Source organism: Diabrotica virgifera, chromosome 8, assembly GCF_917563875.1.
Source record: "Diabrotica virgifera virgifera chromosome 8, PGI_DIABVI_V3a".
NCBI classification, from domain to species: domain Eukaryota; kingdom Metazoa; phylum Arthropoda; class Insecta; order Coleoptera; family Chrysomelidae; genus Diabrotica; species Diabrotica virgifera.
Window position 1 is genome coordinate 166,200,452 of NC_065450.1, and position 17,314 is coordinate 166,217,765.

Below are 17,314 nucleotides of genomic sequence, written 5' to 3' on the forward strand. Positions count from 1 at the left end.
TGAGTTTAGTATACACTCCCATTATTTCCAACAATTATTTTTTTTTAGTGAAAGATCAAGTTGATTTGAGCAGTTAATATCTATTGTTGGGTAGGAATTTTTGTGTTGTAAAGACAACACTTATATATTACGATTATAGATATTAAAGCTGCTTTTGATTGTATAAATAGAGAAATAATATGGTCAGTAATGGAAGACCTGGAAAGCCCACAAAAGATAATAAGCCTGGCAAAAAGTACATATAAAAGTATATAGAAATGTACTGGCTAAAGTACAAATAAACGGAAACTGATTGCCAATAATAAATCTAAGAGGAATAAAACAAGGGGACAGTTTCATTCATATTAGTAATGGATCGAGTAATAAAGAGTGCTAAAAGAAGGTCAAGGCAAACAGTCAACAATAGGGTATAGGAATTTAGTACCAGTGAAAATGGAAGGATTACTATATGCAGATGACCTAGAAATAATATCAGACGATAAAGAAAAAATGCAAAAATTAATGAATATATGGGTGGAAGAAATAGAAAATTTGAAAATGGAGGTAAGTGTAAAGAAAACGAAGACCATGATAGTAACCCAAAAGAAAAGGGAAGAAATAAACCAAACGTTATTTAGTCGCAAAAATGAAATGATGGAAACAATCTCGACGTTTGAATACCTGGGAGTAATAATATCAGAGGATGGAAAGGTAGAGAAAGAAATCTCATACAGGGCGAAAAAAGCAAATAAGATCTACTATGCACTAAATAAAACAATATTTGGAAAGGAAGAAATAAAACTAAAGGTATACAATGCAATATATGTATCAACTTTAAAATTATGCAAGTGAAACATGGGTAAACAATGCAAAAATAGACACTACAATAAGCGCAGCGGAGATGAAGCAGTTGAGAAAAATAGCAGGAAAAACAAAATTGGACAGAATAAGAAATGAGGATATTAGACAAAGGCTAAATAGCAATCGATAATAACGAAGATCCAAAAAAGAAATTAAATTGGTATGGACACATTAACCGAATGAACCAGGGAAGACTACCAAAGCAGGTGATGGAATCAAAAAGGTATGGTAAAAGAAGGAAATGGAGGACAAGAAAAAGGTGGATCGATCAGATTATAGAAATTGGGCAGGAAAAACACATACACAAATGAAAGAGTTAGCAAAGGACCGCAAGAAATGGAAGAGATGGATAGAGGATGAAAAGATCTGACACCCCTGAGGGGCATAAGGAGTTTCGAGAAAGAAGAATTTTTATTAAGAATTTGTCACTCAGATAGGTTCTTCTAAACTGTGGTGGTAACTCAATGGCTTCTCCAAATAACGCTTCAACAGGAGTGGATCTCATGGCACCTAGACAAACAATCAATTGAATTCAGCAATTGATCGTTACATTTATTTTCTTTAATAAATTGGTGCTAGCAGATGCATATAAGATGGTGGCATAGTCTATGATCGACCTTATGTATGATCTAAAGAACAGCTCACTAATAAACAATTTAAAAAACGTTCTATTTGTTTTTTTCTCTATACCTACCATTAATTCCATCATAAAGTTAGTATGACTATTTTATGGCAATTCATTTAATTAAATTAAATATGTATTGCAGTTTAGGTAGGGGAATGGCCACTCTCGTATTAAAATTTCCTTCTGAAGTTCTTAGAACCCTTAAACTTTTATATGTTAATACTTTGTTAGTCTCTGAGCCAATTTAGTACATCAGATCAAATAAGTCTGAAAGTTAATCATACATTTTTAAGACACAAATAAATATAATATTATCTCTTTTATAAGTATAAATTATACTATTTAATTTTCTTATAAAATTACTACCATACTACCCCCTAGTTATATAATTTTTGCTGAATGTAGATCCGAGAAAACTATAAGTACTTAATAAAAAACAGCATACAAAGTACGTAAATACTCTGAAAAATATTAACTTTACATTTATAAATTAAGATATTCATTTGTATTATAATATTTATTGTAGAAGAACTATAACTTTACAAATTTAAAATGTAAATATGTATAAGTATTATAACCTTAAAACTAAAACTGCAACAAACGAGTGAGAGAGATTCCTAATCCTAAATGTCCTTGATTTGAATACGACCAATCACAGCCCGTAAAATCCGTCCATAACACAAGTCTAGTGGAAACTCAAATCATGCTGTCCGACTCGACACCGTTAAGCCATTAACAAATTGTCAGCTTGCTAATAATCAACTTTTTTTTCATACGCGGGATCCAGGTCTATTACTTGTATCTAGTATCTCCATGTACTTTCTCATTGCTCAGTAATATCGATCCTACATACATAAAACTATCATCTTGTGGAGCTCTTGTTTATCCCAGCTAACTACTCTATGTGGATTTGTAATACCATATTTAAAAGAATATTCTGTTTTCGTTGCTTGAACTCTGATCGTTACCATCTCATACATGTCTAGCAGCACTCACATATTCAGCCGGTATTCCTTTCCTACTTAGTACCAGTAGGTTTCCAGTAACTTTGTCATATGTTTCTCACGATTAATAAATACTATGTGCGAGTCTTTCTTTTTCTCTTTCTCAAGTTTTTCCATTAGCTGTCTTAAAATAAAAATTGCTGTTGTGGACCTGCCTTGCATAAATTCAAAATGACTTTAATTTCTAGAACCTTACACTAAATATTGTTTTCACCATAAATATACGATAATAAAAAATGTTTACTGAAAATAACTATTGCAAACTAAATAAAACACTAAATACCTAATGTTTAAAATTTTTTATTCTTTATTAAAAATCTCGGAAATCAAAGGAGGGGAGGCTCTTATTGGTGCAATGGCGAAGGTAAAACCCCGCCTGGGACCCAGTAATATTTTGATTTTTAAAGTACAACTCTAGTATATTATAATGTTGTCTATAAAATAACATCATTACTTAACAATTCTTTAAAATTCAGACCTAAATTAAGTATGCGTATATATGTAAATATAATCTTATAAGAAATTTCACAATATTTATGAATCAAGTAAAATCTATAAAAACAAACTAACATTCTTGTAAATTAGCCTATACAACTACAGTAGAACCCCGATCCGTGTGCACATTATCCGGGCTGCGGATTATCCGTGCTATGATTTTCTATTACTCAAATTGAATTTTTAAGGTTTTATCAAAATAGCATCACTTTAATCACTCGACAGAAACTCTATATGCAGAAAAGGAGACTCATAATGAAAGATTTATTTTTTCTGTTATTTTTTTATGATAGGTAAGTACATATCATGCATAATAAATTCTTATGAAATATTCTTATATGAATCATATACAGTGAGCACGTAAAGGTTGGAATAAATTCATTTTCTCAAGAACGGACGATTTTGGGAAAAAATCCCGAAACAGGTCAATTTTTATTTTTAAATTAAGACTTTTTGGCATATATGTCATACTAGTTACGTCACCCATCTGGGCGTGATGACGTCATCGATGTTTTTTTTAAATGAGAATAGGGGTCGTGTGATAACTCATTTGAAAGGTAATTCAATTCTTTATTCAGTAATATAAACATTAACATAATTATTTATACAGGGTGCCCAAAAAAAATTTTTTTGAATTAAATTTATTGACATAAAAAGAAGAATGAGTGTAATTTATTTAATTCAAAATACATTTTACTGCTATCATAAAACAGGAAAAAATGTGTTTTTGGCAAATAAATATTGTTTTTGGCTTAAATTCAATATTAAAGCAGGTACCCACCAGCCTCGTGACAATTTGAACATTTAATTTAAGCAAAAAGCAATGATTATTTTTCAAATATACATTTTTTTCTGTTTTCTGCGAGCAGTAAAATGTATTTTGAAATAAATAAATTACATACATTCTTCTTTTTATGTCAATAAATTTAATACAAAAATAAATTTTTTGGACACCCTGTATAAATAATTATGTTAATGTTTATATTACTGAATAGAGAATTGAATTACCTTTCAAATGAGCTATCACACGACTACTAGTCTCATTTAAAAAAATCATCGATGACGTCATCACGCCCAGATGGGTGACGTCACTAGTATTATATATATGCCAAAAAGTCGTAATTTAAAATTAAAAATTGACCTGTTTTGGGATTTTTTTCAAAAGTCGTCCATTCTCGAGAAAATGAATTTATTCCAACCTTTACGTGCTCACTGTATAAGAAATTAATGATTGGATCATCTGTGCTTTTCAATTATCCGTGCCACTTCCGGTCACGAGGAGCACGGATAATTGGGGTGCTAAGTACCTACTGTATAATAAAAATTTAATACAGATACAAAACAAAAAACATTTGTGAGCTAAAAAACTATCTTAATATCAAATTCAATGTTTACTCAGTTTCTCTTTTTATTTTCTCCCAAGCACCTTGCAGCATCATCTAAAACAGAGTTAGTATTATTCATAAGGTATTTTTCAGCTCATATACTTTACAGTTGCACTGGTAACAGGGAATACAAAAAATGTTACAAACTCTACAAAACAATGTGTAAGGCTGTTGTCTCCAATAGATGTTGTAGGCTGCGTATGTCACGCTGTAGGAAAATTGTTCATTTTCGTTCTTTTAATAAACTTTGAAGGACAGAAAACTATCTTACAACCGAAAAGAGTTACAGAAAAGAGTAATTCTAAAACAAATTCAAATTACAGAGTAATTTGTAGTAGCCACCGACTTAACTGGTGGTATCCAATAGATGCCTTAGGCCGTGTACAGTGTTTATTGGAGACCACTGCCTTACACTCACTTTCATATACCTGTGTTAAAGTTACATTATGTAATTTAATAGGATCCCTACCTGAAATTGCTCATGTATTTTCACATTCTTGAATCTCATGAAATTTTATTGGGTGGCACCTCATTAATTTCTCTACAACCATTTTTTCTTGTAGTTTTTACAGATGCATGGTTTAGCATGTGTTTTCCAATACATAACTGATAGAAAGCTGTCCTTGATCTCACAGTTTGCAAATCAGTCTGGAGGGACAATGAATGGAACAGGTTTCTCTGTCCTAATTATTTTATAGTTGGGCTTATATCCTAAAGATAGACAAGTACCTATAAGTTTTAATTATTGCAACTAATAAAGGACTTACCACATCAATGAATATAATATACTCTCCTAGCATCTATACTCCTTGCATATTATTATGTTATTTCTGTTACACTCATAGCATGAAATTGATTAAAAACTATACTCATAGTATAAATCATCTTGTTTCTTTGTGTGAACTGTTCTAGACCTTACATAACTTGTCTCAACTTTCTGCCTATCTTTCCACGTCTTCATATTTCCATTCTTGAACAAATTTTTCAAAAACAAGAAAGTGTCAATCAGACAGGCAAAAAATATACTTACATAACCACAAAAATTCATCCAAATCCATATGTCTATCTATGTCAAAATCAGATGATAACGACCAATCACTGCTTACGTCCGTGTGGAATTTAGTAGTCTGTTGGGAATTTGGGAACACCTCTTCTACTACGTCTATACTCTGCTAATTTGCATAAATGCGATCGCATCGCTTGAAACGAAAGTGCACGGAGTCCGGGCCCAGGGCCCCATTTTTGGCAGTGTCAGTTGTCAGTACGTCAGTGTGTCAGGTGTCAGTGTCTAGTCAAAACTGGATGTTCAGTTTCAATATAAACAAAACATTTAATTATAATATAATTTATTTTACTTATCTTTGCCATCTGCCTGTTAATTGTGAATGATTAATATTTTAAATTGTATCAGTGTAAAGTGTCTTTCAAATACGGGTTATCTTCATTAACGTAAGTACAATAATTACTTTATATTATTTCAGAAATGAGAATTTGTGATTTCATTACTGGCAAATTAAATGTTTTTACAAAAAAGTTGTACAAATATTGAGTTCCAATATATTAAAATTCCAGTACACTCTATTTCTTTTATTTTATAACACTTTTTGTGATCTACCTACCAATTCATAAAAGTATGTTCTTTCATTGCAGTTTCTGCTTCATTTTATATTCACATGGTTTCCAAATCTTTTACTGTGTGACTGATTTTCCCTTTTATGGGTGACTCTTTTCAATGGCTATTTGCTTTCCACGTAATCGATTTTTGCTAGATACTAATTTTCGGCTACATAATTTATTATTCAAGATTCTATAACAGGGGTGGCCAAAACAAAAATTTTTCAAATTTCTGTAAAATCTTTTTTTGTTGAATTTTTTACTAACGGTGGTAAATTGTCAAGTAAGAAACCTTCTTTTTTCAAATGCCGCACGATTTTTTTGTTTCAAAGATCCCAATCCTGAGATTAACTGTCCGCCATCCGAACTACTTTTTTTTCGAGGCCTCGATTCTGGCGCCGTCTACAATATTAGTGTACGTGCACAAATAAAGAAAGATATATTTTTGTATTCTCCTCTAAGAGTCAGATATTAATATGTAAAAAGTGTTATGTTCATTTTTAATAAAGGTTCTGAGAAAAAAAGTCTTGAAAAAATGCTTATTTTTGGTCTTCTAAAGTATACTAGTACCTTAAGTACACATTTCCGTCAATAGTGCCCCGCTGAGCTCAATATTAATGACTCTCTTAGTTTGCTTGCAGAACTATAACCAAAAATCCAAGACCAAGAGTTAGGCAGAACATAACTATTAATGACCACAACTTCGAAGTAGTTAAAGGGTTTAAATATCTAGGGGTGATAATCACAGATGACAACCACATATAAAAAGAGGTCTCAGCAAGGATAGCTGTATGGAATATAGCATTATACTCCCTATCATCAGTATTAAGATCTTCTTCTTCTTCTACGGCACTACAGTCTAAATTGAGCCTTGGCCTCCTTTATTTTTTGCCTCCATCCTTGCTTGTCTATGGCTGCTCTTCTCTATACACGGACTCCTAAAAGGGCTTGTGCATCGCTGTTTACTGTGTCTTCCCAGTGCTTTCTTGGCTTTCCAACCAGTCTCTTTCAATGCATTCTAGTAAATTAAAGAAAAATGAACTAATCGACATAATTGTGACATTAAAAGTACCAGTGAATGTTGCAAATCCACAAGTGATTACCTATATAAATAAAATTGGTGAATTTATAAACAGCAAGAGCGACAATAAATCTTATGATTTGGTAGATAACATAACCTGAGTTCACTGTGACACATTATCAGACAGGACCATCACCATTGAAAAGGAACTTGACGCTGTAAGTAAACTTACATATCATCTAGAAAAAAGGTGCCAAGAACAAGAAGATCTAATTTTTCTCCTAAAACAATTAAAAGAGAATTCAGATTCACCAAAGATACATACAAAGTCATCTACTAGTACTATTGTGAACTCCAAAACACATTATAAGACCAATTTAAATATTGCTGAAAAAAAGAAAGAAGAACACAAACAAAACTTTATGAGCAGAGCAGCAAAAAGTGAACTGGTAATTACTCAGAAAAAACCTGACGTAAATAATCAAGGGAATTCCCAAACAATAACAAAAACAGATGTTTCGAAAGGACTGCTTTTTGAACAAAGCAGATTAAAAATGGATCAGTTCATTAATTTAGTAGAGGACGAAAAACCTTCTAACGATGAAATACCTATAAATGAAGCAGAAAATGATCAAGAATGGAAAACTATTAGGCCTAGGCGACATCAGTTTAACGGACGAAGAAAATTTATAGTAAGTAGCAATAGAAATAGTGATGAGGTTAAGGGTATTCCAAAAATTTCAACTCTACATGTTACAAGAATTAATAAAGAAACTACAACTGACTCTCTAACCGAGTTAATTAAAGTGAATTTTCCTGAAGCAACATGTGAAATGATTCAATCGAAACATCCAACAATTTACTCATCGTTCAAAGTAAATATATGTTCAGGGAACTTCAACAAGGCCATGAATCCCAAAGTTTGGCCTCGTGGAGCTGTTGTAAGCCATTTTTTTTACCACAAGAAAAAACAGACAGAAGAAGTTTAGTTTTTGATCCAGATATTATATATAGTTTAGCTCTCCAGGCCTAGAAGGCCCATGGCTTGGTTTACTATTCCTTTCCAATCTCTCCTATTTGCTGCTTTATTTTTCCAATTTGTGATTTTCAGTTCTTCTATGTCTTTTTCAACATCTTTCTTCCATCTGGTTTTCGGTCTACCTTTCTTCTTCTTTCCTCCTATTCCTCCCGTTAGTATTTTTTTGGGAAGTCTCGTGTTTGGCATCCTTTGGATATGTCCCAACCATCTCAGTCTTTGTGATTTTACGATCCCTACTATGTTTGGTTCACCATACATCCTCTCCAATTCCACATTTGGTCTTCTTATCCACATTCCATTCCATATCTTTCCGCCAAATATTTTTCTTAGGACTTTTCTTTCCCATACTTTAAGCATGACTTGCTCGGATTTGTTCATCGTCCATGTTTCACTGGCATACAAGACTATAGGTCTTATCACTGTCTTGTATATTCTTATCTTAGCCCCTCTAGATATGTTCTTATTTCTCAATAAGTTGTTTAGAGCAAAGATACAACGATTGCCAGCCATAATTCTCGCTTGGATTTCTTCTTTTATATTTGGTCTCCTAGTGAATGTCGCTCCTAGATATTGGAATCTCTCTACTTCCTCGAATTTATATATTTTTGCCTCTGTGTTTATTGTCAGGTATTGTCCTTGTGTGTATTCTCGTTCTGTCCATTCCATATATTTAGTCTTTTCTTCGTTTATGTATATCCCTTTCTTTCTTCCTATCGCCTCTAGTCTTTTTAGTATTTCTTTTAATTCTTGTTTGCTTCTGGCTATCATTACTATGTCATCAGCGAATGCCAAGCATTGGTGTTTTCGTTGGTATACAAGTCCTGTCCTGTTAATTTCGGCTTCTCTGATGACTATTTCAAGAAGGATACTAAACAACAGTGATGACAGTGGGTCTCCTTGTCGTACCCCTTCACCGACCCTAAACTTATCTGTTTCCTTTCCATTTATTTTAACCCTGTTCTCTGTTTCTCTGAGTGTAACTTTTACCATCTTTATTAATTTTTTACTAATTCCAATTTCACATAGTGCTTTGTATATTTCTTTTCGTTTAACTCTGTCAAAAGCTTGTTTAAAGTCAATGAATAGGGCCATTGTAGATTTTCCGTATTCGTAGCTTTCCGCTTGTATCTCACGCAGCAGGAAAATTTGATCCACCGTGCTGCGTCCTCTTCTGAATCCACATTGATATTCTCCTATGTCATTATCTATCTTTTGTGTTATCTTGTCTTTTATATGTACTGCAAGTATTTTATATGCAACGTTTAGTAGGGCTACTCCCCTGTAATTATGGCATAAACTTTTGTCGCCTTTTTTGTGAATTGGACACAGTGTGGCTTCAGTCCATTCTTTTGGTATGTGTTCTTGTTCCCAAATTTCTTTTATCAGCTTTTCCAAATGCTTAATTAGTACTGGTCCTCCATATTTAAACATTTCAGCTGTTATTTCATCCTTACCTGGGCTCTTGTTTTTCTTTAGTTTTTCTATTATTTCTTTTATTTCTTTTTCATTAGGCGGTCTTTCCTGTATTTCTTCTTGATCAATATTTTCATTCGGTCCTTCTTCTTCTTCTTCTGCATATTCTGTTGTGGGAATTTCATTTAGAAGCTCTTCGAAGTATTCTCTCCATCTGCTCAGTATTTCTTCGTCGCTTACTAAATTCCTTCCATTTTTGCTTTTGTAGTGTACAGGTTTTCTTTGGAACCCCTTTTTCTCATTTTTTACTCCTTGATATAAGTTCCTGACTTCTCCATTTTTATAGTTTTCTTCTATGCATTTCAATTTATCTTCGTTGTACTTTCTTTTCTTTGCTCTTATGATTCTTTTAGTTCGTTTTCTTTGTTCGTTGTATTGTATCTCCATCTCTGGTGTTTTCACTTGCATCATTTTGAGTCTTAACTTATTTCTTTCATCCAGTTCTATTTTACATTCTTCATCAAACCATTCTTTGAATCCATCTTTTATATTTCTATTACTGACTTGCGCTGCTTTGGTCATACATACTTTTATTTGCGTCCATTTTTGTTCGATGTTTTCATTTTTTGCAATATTTTCCAGTTCTCTAGTGACTAGTCTTTCATATTTACTTTGTTCTTCTTCTGACAGTAGTCTAATAGGTTTAGTTACTTTGTACCTTTTTTTCTGTTGATTTCTAAGAACTGGTATAACCTGTTTAAGTTGTATTCCGACTATAAAGTGATCTGTGTCTGCATCCGGTCCTCTATATGTTCTTATGTTCTTTATACATTTTTCCATGTCTTTTTCGATGAGCACATGATCTATTTGATTTATGGTTTTTCCATCTGGTGATCTCCATGTTCCTTGATATATTCTTTTGTGTTGAAAGTACGTGCTCATAACGATCATGTTTTTTTCTTTTGCAAAATCTATTAAGAGGTGACCATTTTCATTCGTTGTTTCATGCAGACTATATTTTCCTATGGTGGGTGTGTATATTTCTTCTTTTCCTATTTTGGCATTAGCATCACCTAGTACTATTTTTATATCGTATTTGGGAATATTTTCGAATACTGTATCTATTTGACTGTAGAAGTCTTCCTTTATCTCTATGTTTTTCTCTTCAGTCGGTGCATGTATGTTTATAAATGTTATTTTTTGGTATTTTCCTCTTATTCTTAGTATGCATATTCTCTCTGAAATTGGTTTAAAGTCAACGATTAGATCTTTCAGCTTTTTGTTTACTACAAATCCTGTGCCTAACATTCTATTTTCGCCTCCGCTATTGAAAAATAAATAGTCATTTATTTCCATTGAGTTTTGGCCTAGTTGTTTCGTTTCTTGTAGTGCTACTATTTCGAATTTATATTTTTTACATTCATCTACTAGGTGTTTCAGTTTTCCTTCTTCGTATGTTCCTCTTACATTCCATGTTCCTACTAATATATGTTCTTTTATGGGCTGCTTTTCATTAATAATCTGTACATTTTGTCTATTTCGTGTACCTGTACTTTGCCATGTCGTCTCCGTTATTTCAGTCTGCTTTCGTTGTATTGCTAGTTTTTTGGTTGTATATTTTTCTCTTTTATGAGTTGTTGTTGGCTGTTATTCCATGTCCATATTTCACCATTAATGATTAGCTTCTGGTATCCTATTTTTACATTTTTTCCATTATGCCTCTCTACCATAGCCTTGCTTCTAATTTCTTTCTGAATAATTCTTTCTTCTTTTGACATATCATCATTAATATAGATTCTTTCGTCCTTTTTGTTTTTTAATTTACTTTTATTTTTCATTACTTCTATTTTGTTTTTCACGCTGTTGAGTTCCACTATGACAGTATTTTCTCCTATTTTCCTTGCTCCATTTACATCTACTGAAACTTGTAGCTCTTTTTCCATAAAATTCTCCATAGCCCCTCGTAAAACTTTCTGATCATTTGTATCAATTTTTATTCCTTGTATTATTACATTTTTTCTCTTTCTTTCTCTTTCCAATTTCTCTATTTTTTCATTTGCTATACTAATTTCTTTTTCTAATTGACCTATTTGATTTATAGCTTTTTCGTTTGTTTCTCGCAGCTTTTTTATTTCATCTTTGTAGCCGCTTTGTTGATCTTTCAGTTCTTTAATTTCATTCTTTAGTTGTGTGATTTCGTCTCCAGATCTATATTGTTCTTTTTTTATGTCTTTTATATCCATTGCTAATTCCCTCATCATTTTCATCATTTGTTCCATTCCACTTATGTTATCTTCATCTGTTTTTTGTGATGTTCTAGCTGTTATTTTTGATTTTTTGCTGGGATGTTCCTCCTCTTCCCTTCTCCTTTTCATTTCATCATCTAATTCGCTATCTGAACTCATTGTTCTTAATTCCTAGTTATTTTTCGTGCTAGAGTTATTAGTCAATGCGTCACGGGTGAAGTTTCGTGGAGAACTCTACTCACAGTTCAAATTCCCACCCGCACCCGCGCTAGCCGTTACTAATTTTCCAGCACTTTTATTCCTAGGTAAAATCAAAATCAAAATCCGGCCCTGGTTATCTGTTTATAATAAAATTAATTATATTATAATAAAGTTTTCTACTTACAGCTGATTCTGTTTATTAATATGCTTTATTTTCCTGTAGAAATACACCATTCACAATATTGTTTTGTTTCCACCTACTGCAAAACCTGCTTTGTTTATATTCGATATCACACAAGTTTTTATCACTTTACACAAGAATTTAATTCCTTATCGTTGGAATTACTTTTTTCCGATTTTTTCACTGTATAATTAGTTAACTAATTAGGTTGTTTATTTATGTACCTACATATATTGGTTTATAGTTACACTGCACTTTTGTATAACACAATTGTTTTATTGCTATATCTGCCCGAGAATCGAGTTAAGATACGAGCTAAACACGTGTGTTCTATTCGCTGGTCAGCGACCGAATCCAATTATTAAATATTACAGATATAATCCAGATATTACATTATTAAATATCCCAAGTGTTAGTCAGAAGACTGGTTTTAAATTGGATAAGTTAGAAGTATTCAATTCTCCTAATTTTGACACAGTTGGTAAAAATGCTTCAACTATCAATCAAAAAAGTTTTGGCTTACTTCATCAAAATATACAATGTGTATCAACAAGCATTGAAAAACTAGAGTTCTTCCTGCAGTGCGAAGGTCTACATAATGTATGTGTCTGTTTAACTGAGCACTGGAAATCTAAAGAACAACTAGAACTACACCATATAAATGGATTTTCTCTGGCTTCATCTTTCTGCCATGACCAAGGGGAACATGGAGGGTCTTCAATATATGTGAAAGAGGGTGTGGTTTGGAAGGAACGTTCTAATATATGTTCTCAATCTGAGAAATATAACTTTGAAGTGAGTGCTGTTGAAATAGACTATTGTCTTTTTAATTGTGTTGTGTTGTGTATTTATCTGCCTGGATTGATGTTTTTATGTCAAAACTGGATCTAATACTTGATGTACTAGTCTCCGAAGGTAAGGCTATAGTATTAACAGGTGACTTTAATATAGATTTCAAATCAAATTCACTAAGGCTACGGCTCCACGGGCGAGAAATTGACGCTAGCAGTAGCAGTAAAATGAACTTAAGGTTCCGCGGAACAGAATAGGAGTAGCCGAACTGTACCGACTACAGGACTTGTGCGTAGTCGGTTCAGTTCGGCTATTCCCATTCCGTTCCGCGGAACCTTAAGTTCATTTTACTGCTACTGCTAGCGTCAATTTCTCGCCCGTGGAGCCGTAGCCTTAGTAAGCAGAACTTGGTAAATGTTTTAGATTCTTATAGCTTAACAGTAACTGTGAATGATTATACAAGAGTAACTGCAACTAGTAAAACTCAAATTGATTATATTGCTACAAACATAAATCACCAACAAAAAACAATGGTTGTGGAAGGTTTTATCTCTGATCATCATGCGCAATTGTTCCAATGTAGCATTAACACAGACAATGATGCCTATATATTTATCAGTTCATATAGTGAAAGGAACATAAATCGTTTTGTTCAAACCCTTGAGTCAACAAATTGGTCAGAGGTATTTAATACAATTTCTGCGGAGGATAAATCATTAGCTTTTTTAAATACTATCCAAAATTACTTTCGGTCCCATTTTCCACTACTTAAATGTAAACCTAAAAAATGTACACGTCCGAATTGGTTTACGCAGGAACTGTACAATTTAAGGGATCAACTAAAACTTTTAGAAACGATCTGTCAGCAAAATAGTAATCTTAGGCCAGTCCTGCATTTGGCAAAGACAGAATATTCAATTAAATTAAAAGCAGCAAAAAGTAGTCACTTCATGAGACAGTTAAACGAATCATCAAATAAAATGAAATGTATTTGGCATTTAGTAAACTTAACATTCGGGAAACAAAACAACTCAAAAGTACCTAGTGATAATAATAATAATTTAGCCGACAAATTTAACCACCATTTTGTTGAAATGGCTCCAAAGTTACTTGCCGCTTTGGATCCTACTAAAATAGGTTGGTTTACATCAGCATCAAAAAACCGTAATAGTTGTTCTATGTTTTTATATCGAACTAACCCACAGGAAATAACTAGTATAGTCGGAAGTTTTAAATCCAAACACAGTTGTGGTTTTGATCAGATTTCCCCTAAGTTATTAAAACAATGCATTCACGCTCTCGCAGATCCTCTGAGGGATATTTGTAATGCCTCTTTTCAACAAGGAATATTTCCTAGTATGTTTAAACTATCTATTGTAATCCCTTCATTCAAAAGTGGTGATAAAGATGACCTTAACAACTACCGTCCCATAAGTCTCTTATCTGTGTTTTCAAAGATAATTGATACTCTGGTTTATACTAGAATAAACGCATTCCTAAAAAAGCATAGTGTCTTGCATAATTTTCAACATGGTTTTACATCTTCTAAGTCTACAACTACAGCTTATTTTGACGACCTAATTTTGACTGTCAGTGAAAATCAAAAAGAACGCATATATTGAAAATGCTGTAAAACGTTTTGTAGTTTATCAATTTTATTGCTGTAAAGCAGATTCTTCTTTTTTAGTTCCTATTAATGTAAGATAAAAGTCGACTAACTTGACTTGAACACGTGCATTTGCACCAATATGTCATATACAATATGGCTTTCAGATCGCAAAACATGATCTTCTTAACTGTTTTCGATGTACAGTTACGGTCACTGAATAGTTTACACCTTACTTTTTATATTGTAATACTGTAAAATTGCAGTGTCGTACGGATTTGACAAATGTCAAAGTCAAAAAATTTCAAAAAGTCAATGCTTGTCAAAACTTTCGCGAGTGTTCAAAAATAAAATAAAAGTATATCAAACTCCTCCAAAATGGTTAGAATACATTTGAATGATGCGCAAAAAGCAAGAACAATTGCCAAACTCGAAGGAGGTTGGTCACTAAGGTAAGTTGCTGCTGATTTGAACGTGAGCCATATGTGCATATGGAAGATCAAACAAAGATGGGATAATTTTCACTATAGCACGGTTGGGCGGTTCAAGAGGGCAGAAGATCTCCACAGATCAACAGGATGAGATGTTAGTAGATTATTTGAAAGAATCTCCTTTTGCCACAGCTCAAAAAGCAAGAGAAGAGACAGCGTTTCCAGGCAGTATTCGCACTGCACGTAGAAGAATTAAAGCAAGTGGACTGCTAAATTGTGCAGCTGCAAGGAAACCTTTTTTGACTGAGGATCACAAGAGGAGATGAGTTGAATTTTGTAATGAATTTATAAACCGTGATGAGAATTTTTGGTCTAGGGTTGCATTTTCCGATGAAAAAGTATTTCAGTCATATAGCAATGGTCGGGTAAGAGTTTATAGGCCGAGAAATCAAAGGTATGATGAACAATATACGCATCATTTAAGAAATAGTGGAGGATTCTCGGCCAATGTATGGGGATGGATAAGTGCTGAAGGTCCGGGCGTTTGTTATCATGTAGAAGAGAAGTTAACAGGATTACATTACAAACATATTCTTGAGCATACAATGTTGCCATCGGTGATCCAGAGATTCCCCAACAACGACTTCATCTTCCAACATGACAATTGCCCGGTGCATACGAGTAGAATTGTTCGAGGATGGCTAGAAGAAATTGATGTTAATGTTATTCCGTGGCCGTCCCGTAGTGCAGACTTTAACCCCGTCGAAAATGTGTGGGCAGAGTTAACAAAGAAACTAAATGAAAGAAACCCTAGACCACGGAACAGAATTGAATTATGGGAAGCAATTGAGCAGGCATGGGAAGAGCTTGTTAACTATAACATGAGGGGATTGGTGCTATCTATGAACAGAAGACTGCAAAGTTGTATTGACAAGAATGGGGCTTCCACCAAATATTAATTATTTTTTTATTATTTATCATTGTTTATCATTATTTAATATAAAATAGATTTAAAATAAAATGCATATTTTAAAACCAGACTTCTTTATTTTCGTTATTAAGACCATAATCCATTTTATTCAAAAAACTTCTTTCTATACTTTCCATTTTGTTAAATTTTGTAAAATATTTAGATTTTTTAATTTTAATCAACCTATTCTAGCTAGGTACACCACTGGCAACGTCACTTTGACGTAAAAGGTGCGTTTAAACGAGGTAAAAATTTAAAAAATCGGCTCCTAGATACGTAAGCCTGTAAACTATACAATGACCGTAACTGTACATATCAGTTGGCATTCGCCTAATCATCTCCACGTGTTCGGTATGTCCTTTCAAAGCAATACCGCTCCGTAGCACTATGCCGTCACATACGCTCTGTATGAAGTATGAGGTTACAACTGACATACTGTTCGCCAACTCTTCTGTAGACGAAGTTTTGTAAATCTTGCTTCCATTATGATGAACGCTATGCCAGATGTAACCTCATACATAGTCTTAATTTTGGTGGTGGCGGAAAAGTGCTATGGAGTGGTATTTCTTGGAAAGGAGATCTTGTGGATGTGATTGGGTGAATGGCAGCTGATATGTACATTAAAAACATTTTAGAAGATCATGTTTTGCCATTTGCCAGCCATATTGGATAACAAATTCGTGTTAATGCACCATGACATGACGCAGATCTTCATCTCGGTAGAATAGTGAATACTTACCTTGATCAATATTAAGCGTCGTTTAAACACAACGATAAGTCACAGCAACTAGTTGTGATGACAAGTTGAAACGCTGTTTAGACGCTGCGATTCAATGCGATACCACCTTCAACCCAACTCCAACTTTGATAAGTTGTGCGATGCACCGTTTACACACAATGATAAGTTGCAACAACTCGATTGACCTTGATAAGTTGTTTGATTTATCGCTGTGTTTAAACGATCCTTTTGATTCAATCTAAAAATTATATTGGCCACTATACTATACAGGATGAGGCAGATAAAGGGCCTATTAGAAATATCTCGAGAACTAAAGGTAAGATTGATTTGTAACTTCGTTTTTTTTTTAATGGGACACACTGTATATTTTTACATTTTTGGATTCTGCACGATGTCTTATTTCTTAAAATATGAGGTTTTGTAATATTATACAGGGTAGTTTAAAAGATAATTACGGTTTTTTTATAAATTTTGTAGCAAACTTCACACCCTGTAGAATTGTATTGATTTGATATCAAAAACTCCATTTATGTTCAAGTGATTTTAAATATGGTCTATTATTATTAAAAATTAATAATATAGCGAAATGTTTCATTTTAGTATACAGGGTTGGCCGAAACTCGGAATGAGTATTTTCTGAGTTTTCTTAAATAGAACACCCTGTATTTTTGTATTGTAATGAAGTGATATTTTATAGTACTTTTTTATTTCT

The 17,314-nt window shown here is 33.1% G+C and overlaps 1 protein-coding gene and 1 long non-coding RNA gene across 3 annotated transcripts in view; one reads left to right on the forward strand and one right to left on the reverse strand.

Annotated features, from left to right (window-relative positions):
* Positions 1–2,753: 2,753 nt before the first annotated feature.
* Positions 2,754–5,569, reverse strand: LOC126890668 (uncharacterized). Of its 2 annotated transcripts, XR_007700404.1 has the most exons (4): positions 5,380–5,569; positions 5,117–5,319; positions 4,819–5,060; positions 2,754–4,403 (listed from the first exon to the last, which is right to left on the reverse strand). It is a non-coding gene; the product is annotated as an uncharacterized LOC126890668 (long non-coding RNA). The 2 variants fall into 2 exon arrangements; XR_007700403.1 differs by having other exon boundaries at positions 5,117–5,561.
* Positions 5,570–5,622: 53 nt separating this feature from the next.
* The window catches only part of LOC126890667 (mitochondrial protein C2orf69), a 70,417-nt gene continuing 58,725 nt past the window's right edge, over positions 5,623–17,314 (forward strand). The window contains exon 1 of the mRNA XM_050659788.1: positions 5,623–5,798. The gene's annotated coding sequence lies outside the window, so the exon portion shown is untranslated. The remainder of the gene's footprint in view (positions 5,799–17,314) is intronic.